The sequence below is a fragment of the Rhea pennata genome, chromosome 3, assembly GCF_028389875.1.
Source record: "Rhea pennata isolate bPtePen1 chromosome 3, bPtePen1.pri, whole genome shotgun sequence".
In the NCBI taxonomy this organism is placed as follows: Eukaryota; Metazoa; Chordata; class Aves; order Rheiformes; family Rheidae; genus Rhea; species Rhea pennata.
This window is the reverse complement of record NC_084665.1, coordinates 30,111,419-30,127,229: the sequence shown is the minus strand read 5'-3', so window position 1 is coordinate 30,127,229 and position 15,811 is coordinate 30,111,419. Positions and strand designations below refer to the sequence as shown.

Below are 15,811 nucleotides of genomic sequence, written 5' to 3'. Positions count from 1 at the left end.
GGAGGAAACAATCTAAAAAGTAGTCCTAGTTACTGCTCTGTTGTACAGACTTCATCTTTAGTTTAAATGAACAGCTAAGCCATTTCCTAGACAGTACAGGGCTGTGAGCCTCTTAACAAAAGCAGACATCCCTCATCCAGGGCAAGAAATTACCTCAAACCATAGTTCTCTTAAGTCCTAGGAAACATCAGAGATGTGATTTTATCTGACGCAAATCTTGTGTGAGGAACTTCTCAAATAAAGGGAAGACAGACAAAAATTCAGACTAGAAAACCAGAGTCATTCACCTTTGTGAGGTGTGGAAATATAAAGACAAAAAAAAACCCACTAAATATTGGTCTACGCAAGTATAAGTTGCTTATACACATTTAACAATTTTATAAAATTCTCATCCTCTAATATTTAAGCAAAATTCAGGATCAGCAAAGATCACTTTCCCAGTAACTACATGCTCAATATATTTTGTATTATACCAGATGCGTTAAATGGTCTTGAAATCAGCTGTATACGTTTCTTTTGAATAGAAAATTTAAAACAGCTTTTCTCCAAGTACTGCGTATAAAAGGGCAAACAAAATTCTTATTCAGTTACAGAATATCCCCAATGAGCTTACTTCCCACTGTATCCTAAAGAGGAAACAGGCAGATATTAAGTGAAAAGCATGCTCCTTTCCTTATAGATTCAGATTAAACAAGCAGAAATAATACTTACCATCTGGTCATTCTTAATAAGGCAAAAAAATTTAATTAAGTTATAATATCTAAAAGTTTTATGAAAGTTGCAGTAGATACTGTTAAATAATTTTCAGGTCACTTACTAGTTTCAAAGGCAGCGTTATAACTGCAGTAATACCTTGACGGTGAAGAGTCCCACAAAGGCAATAATCTATCTTTTCATGTAATCAGAACAGTCCAACATCAATCTTTTATGCTTAGGTCATAAAGTGCACTGCTAAATATCTCCTCCTCAGAAGGATTCACTCAACAGGTCAGTCATTTTTAATAAGTCAGTGCTGTGGAAAAGAACCAGTGCCAGAGTTTCCTGTTACAAAACACATGTCCTCCTGCTATAAAAAAATGACATTTCTACAGAGAAAATGCTGTACTAGCTAGTGAAGATCTGAGTGATAAACAAGCAGTCAAAGTATCTGTACCAAACAATTTAAGTAAGTGAAGAAAATTACTTTTCAGGCTTAAGTAAGAACCTTAGACAGGGCCTTGGATTTCAAGTTAAAAGCTCCTCTGTGTGTGTCTCTCAATTTGGAGCATGTATGTATATACACACACTCTACATGTCATGTATGCATATACATACATTGTAAGTACTCTCAAAATTCATAAGAAAGATTCATTGCATCCCTCAATGCACACAAAAAGTATAGAATAAGTGTATCGTAAATAAATACAAGATTAATCAAATAAATACAGGTTCATTTGATAAGTGAAACCAGGTTATGTTCTTAAGGCCCTTTGTTTACAGAAAATTTTGGATCTTTTTGAATCACAGAACAGTTGAGGTTGGAAGGAACCTTTAGATCATTAGTCCAATTCCCCCTACTCAGCCAGAGTCACCTAGTGCAGGTTGCCCAGGATGTCCGGACAGTTTATGAATATCTCCAACGATGGAGACACCACAACCTCACTAGGCAACCTGTTCCCACACTCAAGACACCCTCACAGTAAAGATTTTTTTTTCCCTTATATTCCACAGTACTTCCTGCGTTCAGTTTATGCTCATTTTCTCTTGTCCTGTCGCTAGGCACAACTAAGATGACTGAATTCATCTTTTTTTTTACTCTCTTCCATCAGATATCTATACACATTTATAACATTCCCTCTCCCCACCCTGAGCCTTCTCTTCTCCAGGCTCAACAGTCCCACCTCTTTCAGCCTTTCCTCATATGAGAGATGCTTCAGTGCCTAAAGCAGCTTTGTGGCCCTTTGCTAGGCTGCTCCAGTAAATCCATGTCTGTCTTGTACTGGGGAGCCCAGAGCTGGACCCAGTACTCCAGATACAGCCTCACCAAGGCTGAGTGAAGGGGAAGGATCACCTCCCTCAACTTGCTGGCAATGCTTCCCCAGGACACCATTGGCCTTCTTTGCTGCAATGGCACATTGCTGGCTCATGGTCAGCTTCTGGGTCACCAGGACCCTCCAGGGCCTTCTGTGCAAAGCTGCTTTCAGTTGGTCAGCCCCCAGCCTGTACTGGTGCACAGAAAATTGCAATGATTTTATTTAAAATGCTAGCACTATATAAATCTACATTAGGCAAGGAGTCACTGAATTTTTGAGCAAAGGCTCTATTTGATAAAGTTTGGCTGTAACGGCTATTCTAACTTCAATCAGTACAATATAAGCACGAAGTACTGACAAAGTCAAATAGCAATTATAGGAATTTGAGAATGAGATCTGAGTATTTTTAAGCTGAAAGGAAACAAGCTACAAGAAAGGACAGTGATAGATTAGCATTTATGATTATTTACTATGCTTCTTGTTGAGGGAGGGACAGAGGGCGAGTGGAGGTTGTTTGTTTGTTTTAAATAATCTGGAGCCACGGAGTAGCTTTGTAGTCACCATTAGGAAGGACCTGACCAATACAACGGTATCATTTTTCTGATACAAAGAAACCAGTAAGTATCAAGATGAACCTTTAGTATATAGCCTACAATCTAGAACATCTCTTCACAATGTCACATAAAGTATGCAAAAAAGGCTTTTAAGCTAGGCACTCCAAAATTTTGTAAGTTATCCCTGTAACCAGGTAGGATACATGACTAGGACCTACAGTGGTAACTTTCCAGATGAATTTTGCATCCCTATTGCTACGAAGAATAGTACAATAGAGTTAAAAAAAAAAAAAAAAACCCACACACTTAGCTTTAAAGCAGCAATGTTAAACAGGAGAGAAACACTATTTGAGAATATATTGCAGCTACTTTAATTGGTGTGGAAGTACAAAACAATTACAGGCTTAATGTGAGTTTGTGGATTCTCATCCTTTTTCAACATCAGTAGCAACATCTGAAAATATTATCACTTCTGCTTTGCTGCAACTAGTCACCACTACGTTGTGCCAGTAACTTTTTTTCTTCCCCTCTCAGAACTGCTGGCTGAGATGTTTTTGCTATTACTCTTTAAACTGTTCCACTGAAGAGGAGCAAGGTTAGCTTTAACATTTTCAAACTTTGCTACTTTGACTGCAGTAAATTTAAAAGCAAGCAGCTAGGCCAGCAGATCCAAGAGGATGGCAATATCAAGAGCAAGATTTAATAGTAGAGCCCTTTTTGCCTTTTTTCCATTAACATCAGAAAACATGCATGTTTGTGGTCTGTCTAGTAAGCTTTGGATAGCTTGGTCCATTGAAAGTTGCAAGTCCAACATCATTGTTGATCAGATTATATTTCTGAAGATACATTTCAGGGAAGCTCTGTGTTTTAGCACTTGAGGTACATTAAGAGTTGAATACATACACTTAAATCACTGATAAAATACCAGAATATAGTTAAGGGCACAGGGTGACTGAACATTCTCAATTCCAAATCAAGCAGTAAGACACCAGGAAATGATGTTTACTGTTATTTAAAATAAAACAAACTAAGTTAAAAAACACTCACAAACCTTAATTTGCCCCAATAGTGGTGATATTGTACGGAGGGTGGGGGGAGGGGGAAAGAGCATCTCTACAGGTCACTTTATAGCTTTTGGCATCTCAAAAAAGCAGTTTAAATTATGCTCTATACTATGAAGTCTTGTAACTACCAAGCATCCAAGTCCACGTACTGGTGTTAAGTAGAACCGCATGAAAAATCAAGTGTGTGCAAAGAGCTTAAAAACCAAATATATTCACTTTGTATGTTGTGAGTGTATCTGAAAAGCAAAATTTAAAATATTTTAAAGTTTGCCTTTTCACAGGCATATTCTTCACATTCTGCTTTCTGGTAATCTTATTATTGAAAAATAGGTTAAATTACGTAACTGGAGACCTTCAAGCTCAGCTTATACAAGAGTCTCTCATGGATGAGTTGCATACCTTTACGCTGTGGCTTCTTATTCTCCTGGAATGCAGTTTGGTAGTCGCAGTTAGAGATCAACTCAGACATACAGGATGAAATCCACAGAAAACTTGAAAGGGGACTCAGTCTAGCTTTGCAACCACAGCAAATAATACAAAGACATCAGCACTCAGGTCAAAATGCATTTTGCAGGCACCAGACTTATCAGTATATATGCTTCACCCTTACTTAAGTTGCAGTAAGTCAAATGCACATAGTTTTGTGGCCATAAGCAAACCTTAAAAAAAAAGAAAGAAAAAAAACATGCAACGCTCATCCTAACACATAATTCTGTGTTTGCCATTGTGACTTCTAACATTCAGCAGCTCTTAGGTCACATGCGCACCACAGCTAGGAACTTACTGAAGATGATGAAAGCAGATGTCACTCACAGTGGGGAAATATTCTGAAATAGTCAATTGCTTCACTGAATTTCACACATCTTAATTTTCCAGGTAATAATTTCAGTTTTTCTTTATTAAATTTTCTCCAAATACTACGAAGCCTGGAAAATATGATCTGTGAGCAGTTTGTCTGAGTTACAGATCAACCATACAAAAAAGATGTATAAATACCCAAGCTGGTTCACTAAGTACAACAGCAGAGAAAACAGGCTATTGCCTCTAGCACAGCCATGGCTCCAACAGCACAGTAACTGCATGGGAACAGAGTGAAGGCTAAAGTCTCTAAGAGCCAAGCTAGCTGCTAGCTAGCTTGCTGAGTCAGTATTCATGCCCTTGCATCACTTTCCTGAAGTAGGAGTTTGTTGCACAGGCACCCAATTGAATAGGTCTACTTAGTTAAATTAGATATTAAAACTCCAGGCTTATCAACTCTGCAGTCATTTTCTGATCTTAACATGGACTCTGCAACCAGGTGTGGCTTTATTATAGTAGCCATAGGATTGCACTGTACTCTTATTTCTCACTACTGCCCACACTATGCCAAGTCTGCTATAAAGATTTATATGCACACAATATTAACAAATTCCTTTTCTTTGTCCGCATCAGCTCATACTTCCCATAGCCAATAGGCATGTTCTCATTTCTTTACCTGGCTATTCAAAGAGAGACTTGGATCTCTCTCCAAAGAGAGGCACTTGGATACAACAAAACATTGATCTAATACAAAAACAATTACTTCCTAATTAAAAAACAGCTATTTCTACACAGAACCATTTTTTTCCTGCTCTAAATTTAATTAAAAAAAAAATCAGCCATTTTTTGAGTTAAATTTAGTTTATCCCTTCTCAATCATAAATTTAACTACCAGCTGCCAGGTTTGACCAATATTTAAAGAAATGGCACCTAAGCTTCTGAAGGGAAACAGTGTTTAGCCAATATATAACTTGCATTAAAAGTTGAAGAATTTACTATATTCTTCATTAGCATGAAATAGTATGTCACTAAATACTATTTCTTCTCTATCCTAAATTGGACATTTAGGACAAATGACTTCCTTATCCTTTTCAACTTTGCTTAATAAAAATTTCAGATGTGAGAGTAAGAAGGCAACGAATGATAAGCTCAATATTATCAATAAATTGTTCCTAAACAGGTACGGAAAACTGGAATCTGTAGCAAGTCTGCAAAACCACTGTAGAAAATTGCTGAAGAAATCCGACAAGGGATAGGGTAGATGAATGGTAGAGGTGCCTTCCAACATAAGTTAGTCTATGCCTTGCACATCATAAGATTTTCGCCCTTTTTTGCCCAACATAGAACACACTCTTCACTTAACTGCTACATCAGTGCAACTGAAGCACAAAAATTTTTATCAGCAAAAACAAAAACACATCTGTACCTTTTTTCTACTGCAGCAACTACAGAATTCAAGTCTCCTCCCTGGCACAAACCTGTTACTGACCTACACATCATCCCATCTAATAAGACATATTGCATGACTTGATATCAATATTCTAGATTCTGGTTCTGCCACTAACAACAGTTGCAGCTTAAAGCAATCAAATCTTACTGGCAAAGATACCAAAATGTAAAACTAAGACTAAAACACTAATCACAGTTCTGCTGATTCAGCATATGCAGTAAAGTGATTTTATTAATAATCTTCAATCACACACTCAATTTAAAAAACAGAGAGTAAGTTACTCAGAAACATACAAAATAAAGCATGCAGTCTTTGATAAGTATTCGTGTTTTTTTTATTGTGGTTTTTTAATTTAGTTTTGTAACATAAAAAATTTGTCAGTTTTAAACAAAGGAAAATAATGCAGATTTTAACACCTCGCATACAGTCAAGAACAATCACCTAGTAGTGGGAGAACAGTTCTCTCCTTCACTTTGCTTCATTTTGTCAGATAAAGTTATGCCAGAAAATAAGCTGCTGAAACATTCACACTGACCTGGAAGAAGACACCAACCTTTCCCCTTGAAAAAAGGGCATTCAAAAGTTGAAGTTAGAGTAGACTTGTAACAACTATTAATAGGTTTTCTGTTACTGATTTAAAAGGTAACTTTAGCAGTACTGCTGCTAGCAGCTCATTTAAGGAAGTACAAGCCTTGAGGGGAAAAGAACCATGCACATAGACAGTACGCTGATCTCAGCACATAGTGTCAAAAAGCTTCAAGAATTTTACTGACTGACACTGCACGGTCTTTTGAGAAAATACCTTCCTCAAAATCTGGGTCAGCACATATTTGTGTTTTGAAAAAACTATAGTTTTTCCGTTTTTTAAAAAACAGTGCTTTCCACAGAAAGAGCTACACTACAGAAAACAAAATTATGCAAGATACAAATGCATTTAAAGAAGAAAATCCCATGTTTTATCCAATCTATTTTAAAACTTACGTTAAATTCTTAGTCAAATACAAATATATAGTTATAACACAGTCAAAGTATAAGTGATTATACCATCCCATAAATTTCTAAGAGGGAGAATTTGTTCTTACCTGTAGCCACAACCCTGTCAAGGTTCTAGTTCAGTGCTGAAAAAATTAGTTTACATTCCTGCTGCCAAGAAGCACGTAACAGAATGACTTGCAAAACCTTGAGATAACAGTACAGGACAAAACATCTGCTTTATTTTGGTATTTCCTAGAAAGAAACAAAGAAAGTAGTTAGCTACTCTGGATAGTATACAACAGACTTGTACATCATTTTTTTCAGGAATATGTCCTTCCTGAACAGAAATGCTTGAACTAACACTAAATCTGGATGTCAAAACCCCTCCTGCACATGCTCTAACCAGCACATTAAAGAGTCATGTTAGGAGAAAAAAATTCATTCAGTAACACAAACCAGCATCTTGAATGTCAAGTATAGACTAGATGATTTTTAAGTCCCTAAATTTAAGTACAGCCTTTGCATGCCTGCTAACATAACAGTACCATTCCCTTAATTTTATTAACCTGCCTATATGACAGAGTACACTCAGTGAGATTGGCAAAACTGAAATTCAAGTGCAGCATGTATGATTATAAGCTCTCTGAAATTGTCTTGTATATACATACATCCTTAAGCTTCAGTTATAAAAGCATTTCATTTCAGCTCCTCAAAAATAGGCACCACCATACATCTTTAAAGCAGCTTATAAAAATTAATAATAAAATCAGCTCAAAATATAAAAGTAGCCAATAAGTAGCAATACAAACATGCACATGTACCAAAACATCTAGGTATCTAAATTCCATTGTTTTGAACAGGACACAAATGCCCAAATTCCTTAATGGATCAGAGACTGCATATTTAATCTTATAAACCCCTGCATCTCACAAAAGTTACCATGACAGTACACTGGTAGAAGGAACTATCACAGGAAAAATTCTGGATAACGGCCAGCTTTGTCTGGGGCATGAGGGAAATACAAGTCTTATTGTAAGACTGATGATTTTAAGCGTGCTATGATTACAACACATATTCCAAAAGCCTAGTGAGCTCTCATGAGTGGAATGAGGGATAAACGGGATATACTGCAGACCTTGACTGCAAGGCCACTGACTGGAGAATGGAGCTATGACCACATTTGATTACGGCTTGACTCCTCAGAACACCAAATGCTGTTTTAAACCACGGAATTGTAGCTATGTTTCCTGGATTCTCATAAGCAAGAAGTTTCTTGGGGGGGAGGGGGGGGGGGGAAGGAAAGAGAGAATATTTTTCTTCTGTCTGAAGAATCTTAAAGCTTCACTAAAGTTTTATGCAAATAAAGCCAGACAGCAGCAAGCCCTCTATTTTCCTCCAATATTCTCTCAGCTGACACTGTAACAGGATGGTTTGAGCCATCAAACTAAGTCAGCAAAAGTAAATTACTTCCTATCAGTTCAGCTCCCTGAACCATCTTCGGAATCACAGGATCACAAAATCAGTAGGGTTGGAAGGGACCTCTGGAAATCATCTAGTCCAACCTCCCCGCTCAGCAGGTCACCTAGAGTGTTAGACAGGGTTGCATCCAGGCGGGCCTTGAACATCTCCAGAGGAGACTCAGAAAAGAGTTAATGCCAGAAAAGCACAGCCAGCTGCGCTGCCAATTTAGATTTGCTCAGAGTATTGAGAAACTATACCTTAAGCAGTATGCACTCAATCATTAATGAACTCCAAAGACTTTTTTCTCCAAAGAACTAAACAGCAAATCTGCAGTAAACTCAAGGCAGCTCTCAAGCCAGACTATTTATAGTTGTGCTGGACTGTCAAAATCCCCTCTCAAAACAGTTAAGAAGTTTATCCCCCCCAAAAAAAATCCACATCTGAACTTCATGAAAAAAATGAAACAAAACCAAACAAAAAAATAAATAAATCCAAAATGCACCAATTCAGAGTTGCAGAAAACAGCGTAACTGTCTTTTCTTGAGCATATCAGCAATTAGGGCATGCAAACAGAATTAGAGACCAGAACTCAACTCTCAGTGTTTCCCACCTTCAGATGATCCCCTTAACCACCAGGCTACAGCATGCTGGCAGGATAAAGTGCTCAAGAGACTCATTTCTTCTGATGCTACTCCAATTGCATTTAGAAGCTGCTAGCCCACAAAAGTAGACCAGAAGACAAACATTACACTTCCGAGAAGCAACAGGCTTGACCCCCACCAAATTCTTCTGCTCTACAGAAGAAGTGAGAATATTCACTTAGCCTGGTTACAGATTGCTCTCTTTAGGGTAGATTCAAAGATAGAAATTTTAGACTAAGAGCATAATACCTTAAAATATGCTGCTATTTGCATAAGTTCTGTCTACACCAGTTGTCAGAAGTGAGAAATATGGGTATTAAGTGTTTCAAAAGACAGAAACATCTTAAGATATACCCTACACTAAATACTGCACAAAAGGGGGACATTACTCCTACTTACATCTGCACAGTAGCAACTCCCACCTCCCCAAATAAGCTGCACTTTTTTCCAAATGAAAGACGGGATTCATGAACCAGCTTTGAGATAACAACCTATTCTTCCCAGTCCCAAATAATTCGGGTGTAGGAAATGCACAAGACCACACAAATTCACAACTACACAAAGTGGTTTTATCTAGATTGCCAATGTCAATCATAAATTAGATCACAAGTATAAAATTGAATGCTTCCTGCTTAAGGCTTAACAGAATTACAAAACTGTGCTAAGGATTTTATTTGGGCTCCTTAAGTGTTTGGGGGTAGCTAAACACTTAATACTTCAGTAGGACTAAGCTATTTCAGTCAACTTTTATTGATTTTGCTACTAAGATACAAACTCTTACTAGATACTAGTACTCTACAACTCAATAGTTTTTAATTGAGTATAACTGAAACATGCCTTGACTATTAAAGAATTTGAATTTTACCATGTTTACATTATTTTCTCTTAAAGGAAAAGATTACAACTCCAAAGCTATCTTAAGTAAATCACTGCTAAAGAATGAAAACTAATATTCAATAGTAAGCACATTAAAAAAATAGGCAGGCAAGAGTTGAAAAATTTGAGGAATCATACCATTTTATTCTACAGAAAGGTAGGCATCAAATACTGGTCTTTCTGAAGACTAAATACATACTTAATATCCTTGATGACTGATAGTCCTCAAGCTGAATCATAATGTTCAAGACAAAGACACTACTACATTCAATCCTCCTAAGTCTTCCAGACTCTGGTCAAGGAGGCACCAGTAATAGTCTGTTTTTATTCTGACTCACTACCAGCTGTGCTTCTCACCTTTCAGGGACCATCAAACCATTGCTCCCTAAGGAAATCTCACTGCCTAAACAGCAGCAAGTTTAAGATCTTATGTTTCTGTATTTGACCTTACAACATCACATTACTACCACTACTGAAATCATCCCTCTGAGTTGCATGTAAATTGGTTCATGCAGAAGCCCGTTAAAGACTCTGCAGAAGCAAATAGTACTAAGGGGAGAGGAAAAAGAGCTATGCTATAAATTACTACAGTATAGCTAGCATACAGCTACTTCCCAACTGCATGCCACCAGTATCTGGCAAATGCAAGATAAAATCCCTTTACTCACAAATAAATTAAGCTACTCAATTTTACAGTAGAGTAAGAGTATACACCAAGGGAGTACGCTAGATGCACCACAAGTTCATACAGTTGCTCTTCTCTAACCTACATGAGAAAACCTACAATCCATATGACAAACAGCCTGAACTAAAACCATGAGTTAGCTTCAGGATAATGACTTGAGACAATGTACAACTGTCATCCAAAAGAGAGCGCTGTCCATCTATCCTTTCTAATAAAACCATAATGAATTATCTATGCATTTGCCAAGTGCTTCTTGGTTCCAAACAAAAGCATCATTAATCAACCAAAACTGAGCACAGTCTTCATTTTGGAGGGCCAAGGGGGGAGAAGGGTTCCCTCCAATACTGAAGAAACATTGAAATTATAATCATTACAACAGCTAAAGGAAGGAGGAGAAAAACAGAAGTCTAAAACAACAGAAGAATCCTATGAAGCAATTTAAGTTGTTCATGCTTTTTGAAGCAGTTTAACTAATATTAGGGTTTGATAAAAGACACAGTGGTATCTTTCTACTACATTTAAGATGGCACTGATCCATAGAGTTGACAAACACCTTGGACTAAACTTATATGGGGTTCTGGTAAAAACTTAGTTCAGCAGTTTTACATTTGTGGTTCAACCTTTTATTGCAACTTAGTCATCTAAACTACTCAAGGCTGAATTTCCAACAGGAACACTATTAGCACAGTATTTTGTACTGTTCTAAAGCTCAACAACAGTATGGCCTTCACTTTCTAAATTAGGTCCACGCTCTTACATATTAGCTCACAGACAGTTGATCTAAGTTACAGCATTGAAAAGCTGACTTCTGGTATGTCTAGAAAGCAGTTACAAAAGCTATTCTGAACTTTTCCTGCAGACCTATCTTTGATACATACTTCTAAAGCACCCCTTTAATTCTAAATTCCCTAAAATTTGCCCAAAAGGCAATTGCAAGTACAAATGACAGTTATGTACATTTCTTTGCAGCAGTGGTAACTGAGGCAATAATCCCTGTCTCAGCAGCACAGATAGTTGTGCTGGTACACAACTGAACGCCTAAAGCCAAGACTGCTTATCTAGTTGATAAGTAACTCAAACTATTGATTTATATAAGCGAAAGATGGAGAAACATCGAGAGTCAGCCTTAGCAGAATTGTGAATACGCACATATATTTTTACAATCTACATTTGCCTACAGGAAGATCACTGGCAAGCGCTTCTCTGTTCTTCTATTAACAGATCAGTTCAGTTTGTTTCAACTATGATTAGCATAACTCCAGCACAGAAATATGGAAACATCATCTCAAACAGTTAAGCAGGACCCCTTTTCAAACATCCAGTTTTAGGAGCACTGCACAAACAAAGCCACCTAACATGTTTCAGTAAAATATGCAAGTATAAAACTTATCTATTTTCACAGAATCTGATCTTTATCTATGTTAAGGGAAAAAAATCTTGAATAATTAAGAAAATGTGTTACATTCACATCGTAGTGCTCTTTTACTAAGGAAATACCATTTAAAACTACGAAGAAGGATTCTAGTAGAGTAGTTTTACCCTGAACACATTTATTGGGGCCACTAAGACTTCCTTAACAAGACCTTGCAGAAGTCCAACTCTGCTATCATCTATTTTGCATTACAGCTGTTTGCACAGTAGTTCAGAAATTGTAGGCTGAGGAAGATGTGTTCATATTCTGTGTGTATCTGTGTTCTTAATGGCAAAGGGCACTGTCTGCACGCATCAGCAGTTCCTGCGTTGTTCTGGATGGCATAACATGTGGCTCTGGGACTTCTCTTAAGCAGAGTGTAACATCTCTGCTAGCTCCTGCAACCAGATTCAAAACTCCAGCTAAGCTGCACCAGAGTTACATGGGCAAACAAGAATCATGTTTACTGTTAGTGAAGAGTTTCTTTTGAACACATTCCCTGAGATACTCCCCTGAGATATCTATAAGATAATAAATTTAAGATCTCTAGTCAGCAATAGCTAATGAGTCAGCTTGAAACTCTGTACATTTGTTGCCTCTGAACATCTGGCCTACAGATCAGTTTTTAGAAGAGTCACTCCAGGTGGACTACTTACATTTCATAAATATCCATCTGCTTAAAACAAGCAGAGATCAGAGCTTGAGCACAGTTAAATGTTGTGAGAAAGAATTCACCCTACCTGTTTTCTGATAGCAGATTATGAAGCATATCTACTTAGAGAAGTCCCCACAGCCAAGAAGGCTTCCCCCAAACCCTACCTCACAACACATCAGTGAAGCTCCTGCCCACTGTAGCTACTATAGCAGTATCAAATGGCATCTGGATTTTGCCACTCCTTTTCCCAAGAGCACAGCAAGATGTTAGTAAAATATAATAGCATTCAAATTTACAAGTAATCTTGGAAATAACTTTCTCTGTAGATTCTACAGCCTTCTCCCATGAAGCCTTTCAAGAAAGTATCTGAAGTGTAAGGCCATAAAAAACTCAAAAGCAGCAGCACCCAAGAAAGTAAGAGATTTCAGCTCAGTTAATTCCATAGCTAGTTTGTGCATTCAGTTTGGGGGGGGTGGGGGGTGGAATCTCCCTACACTACCACAAACTTCAAAATACTGTAGGGTAAGGCATTAAGAACCCTGACATTGCTGTTACTTTTTTTTTTTATTATTATTATTATTGCTAAGACAGTAAAGGTGACTAAAAAAAATTTTTGATTCCAAAATTTTAAGATGCTTTAACAGTGGGATAGAGTCAGGAGGTATTAAAAGCAAGTGTGGAAGAGACGAATGTTATTGCAAGCTCCTCAGAGAAAGAACTCACAAAATAGATTCTCTGTAGAGAATCTTTAGTAATGCTTCACAGTTTTCAGTGATTTTTTTAAAAACCAGCTAGCAGCCAGCACTCAAAAACAGTCTTAAAAAAAAAAAATCTGGGCAGAGAATCTGACCATCATTCAGTGATCAGCAATGCAATGAGACCAAGTTAGATTTTGAAAGAATCACTGACACCAACACGGAACTATTTAAGTTCAGTGTTGCAACTTATATTCCTACTGCTTCTGATAAAATAAAGCTTAAACTTCACTTCTACTAAGTCTTTCTGAACAGATCCCACACTTAGAACAACTAACCCACACAGGATTCTTAAAGGCACAACAGCATCCTGTTTTGTCTGTCAGGGGAATTAAGCTATCACAACATATGTATATTATGCTTCTAAGATAGGGAAATGTCATTAGTTGTAAGACACACAGTCTTGAATGGGAATACACTGTTTAGTACATGCAAAATTTAAAAGCCCCAAAAGGAGCCTGAATTATTTCAAATGCAAAACAAGAAGATTACAAAATTACAGTATTTCAGTTTGCACCAGAAACTGGTATTACAGCAAGAATTCTCTAATGTTGACACATTTGACAATGAGAGAAATCAACTCACATCACATTTACGAGAGATATCAAAAGTGTTCTTTAATTGCTTTAATTATGATACTGATGATTAGGAGACGGACTTCTCATCTGTCCAAAAAAGCAAGTTATACTCCTATCCTTCCCTCATGTTCAAAGGGAAGCTCTTAACACACAAATGAACTAAAGCTGAGGCACCATAGCAGAGTGAATTGAACCTCAGACACTGCCAAAGTTCCTGTGCAGACAGCGATAGGCAGTATAAACTCTGCCATACTACTTAACCACTTGGATCCATTTGTGACTTTTTTTTTTAGTCATGGTACCATTAGCTCGGTTTATGCACAAAATGAGTTAAATTAAATAGGAGGTGAAGTAATCCATCACTATAACAAAGTCCTTGTACCAAAACACTCAAATCAATACTATAAGAATACTACTATTATAGGCTTCCAAATATTAAAGCTTATTACACTATAAGCATTTCAACATTTACTACAAAACATACAGCTTGGAAAGAAATCATTCAAGCATCTGTTAATTAACAGCCTACACACAAAAAATTTAATCTTGCATAAGAATTAAGTCAAATTTAGTATTTATGGATAACCATACATTATGATGACTTCTATTTGGAGACTTCAGTTTCCATGTTATTTATGCTTCATATACAGTTTTAGAACCTCAATTCTTTTTCTTGTAGTATCATCCATGGTAAGAAATGTTTTTGTATTTATTATTCCTTCTCTATAAAACTGTTTTGTTAGCATGAACAGAGTCAACATTAAGATAAGCAAAGACACCTTAGAACTCTTAAGATGGCCAGTATGCTGTGAGAGTTGCTCCCAGTTGCTAAAACAAATTTATCATCCTTCTAATTCAATCTAGGTAAACTGATTTGGCTCATTTTACATATGGCATATCCCAAAGCACTTAAGTTGGATATAAACAACTGCTTGAAAGAAGCAGCTGATTTTAAGTGATATGCCATGATATTTTTCCATACTGTAACAGAATTTATATGAATAGCATATATCACGGGACTCTAGATAGTCTGACATGCCCTGTATGATTTGAAACTTGACTACTTCAAATAACAAAGTATCTGCCCTTGCACTTTTAATTTTTTCATCACATTAAAGTAACTTTCTAGCAAAGTGTCTGAAGTCTAGTAACTATCTCTAGGAACTGCAGAGTGAAGCAAACTTCCATTACCTTTTTTCTGGCAGCAGTCTCCACTACCATTGCTTGGATACATGAAATCTTTTTCAGGTGTCTGCATTGAGCCTATCTGAACTGCTCCACTTGTCACCTAAACCAATGAGTACTCGGCAAGAAGCAGCTATTTGGCAACTTGCAAGCTTGAATACTCAGTTTTGTCCAATTAGTACTGCTGCTTCAGTTCCACACTACATCAGTTTGACTCACTTTTAATCAAAACAGTTTAAATTCTTTTAATTTGCAATATATTTCAGTGCTGAAGTTTCAGATATATCTATTGAGAAAATAAAAACTATTTTAATTTTCCCACTATGTAAATACTGCAATAGATGTTGAACTATACCTGCAGAAATTCAAAGGGCAATTTTACTAACAAAAATGTTAGAACTAACATGCAAAGAGACCATGCCAGTTTTCAAGAAATCAATATTGGAGAAGGTGCTTAAGGGCATTACAGGCAGTCAATGCAGCAATGCTAGACCTACACAGACTTGACAGCAAAAAGGATTCCGGGAAGCAAGCATGCTAATAATTCAACATTTATATTTATGTTATTCACCAGCTCAGACATCAGCTGCAGGCAATTTGGATAACATGGATTAAAAGACACCATCCTCAGCTCCAAAGGTTACTGCTCCTGCGTAACACTGGCTGCAAGACATCCCTTCACTGGCCTGTGAATGACAACGGATACAACGC

The 15,811-nt window shown here is 37.0% G+C and overlaps 1 protein-coding gene across 7 annotated transcripts in view; it reads right to left on the bottom strand.

Moving 5' to 3' along the window:
- Window positions 1–15,811, bottom strand: part of PPM1B (protein phosphatase, Mg2+/Mn2+ dependent 1B) — a 71,034-nt gene that overhangs the window by 36,846 nt on the left and 18,377 nt on the right. For 4 of the 7 annotated variants that reach the window (XM_062571914.1, XM_062571915.1, XM_062571910.1 and 1 more), the window contains exon 2: window positions 6,961–7,105. The gene's annotated coding sequence lies outside the window, so the exon portion shown is untranslated. Of the gene's footprint in view, window positions 1–817; window positions 1,013–1,880; window positions 1,899–4,029; window positions 4,140–6,960; window positions 7,106–15,671; window positions 15,787–15,811 lie in introns of those variants that run through there. The other 3 variants (XM_062571911.1, XM_062571909.1, XM_062571913.1) reach the window with 3 other exon arrangements.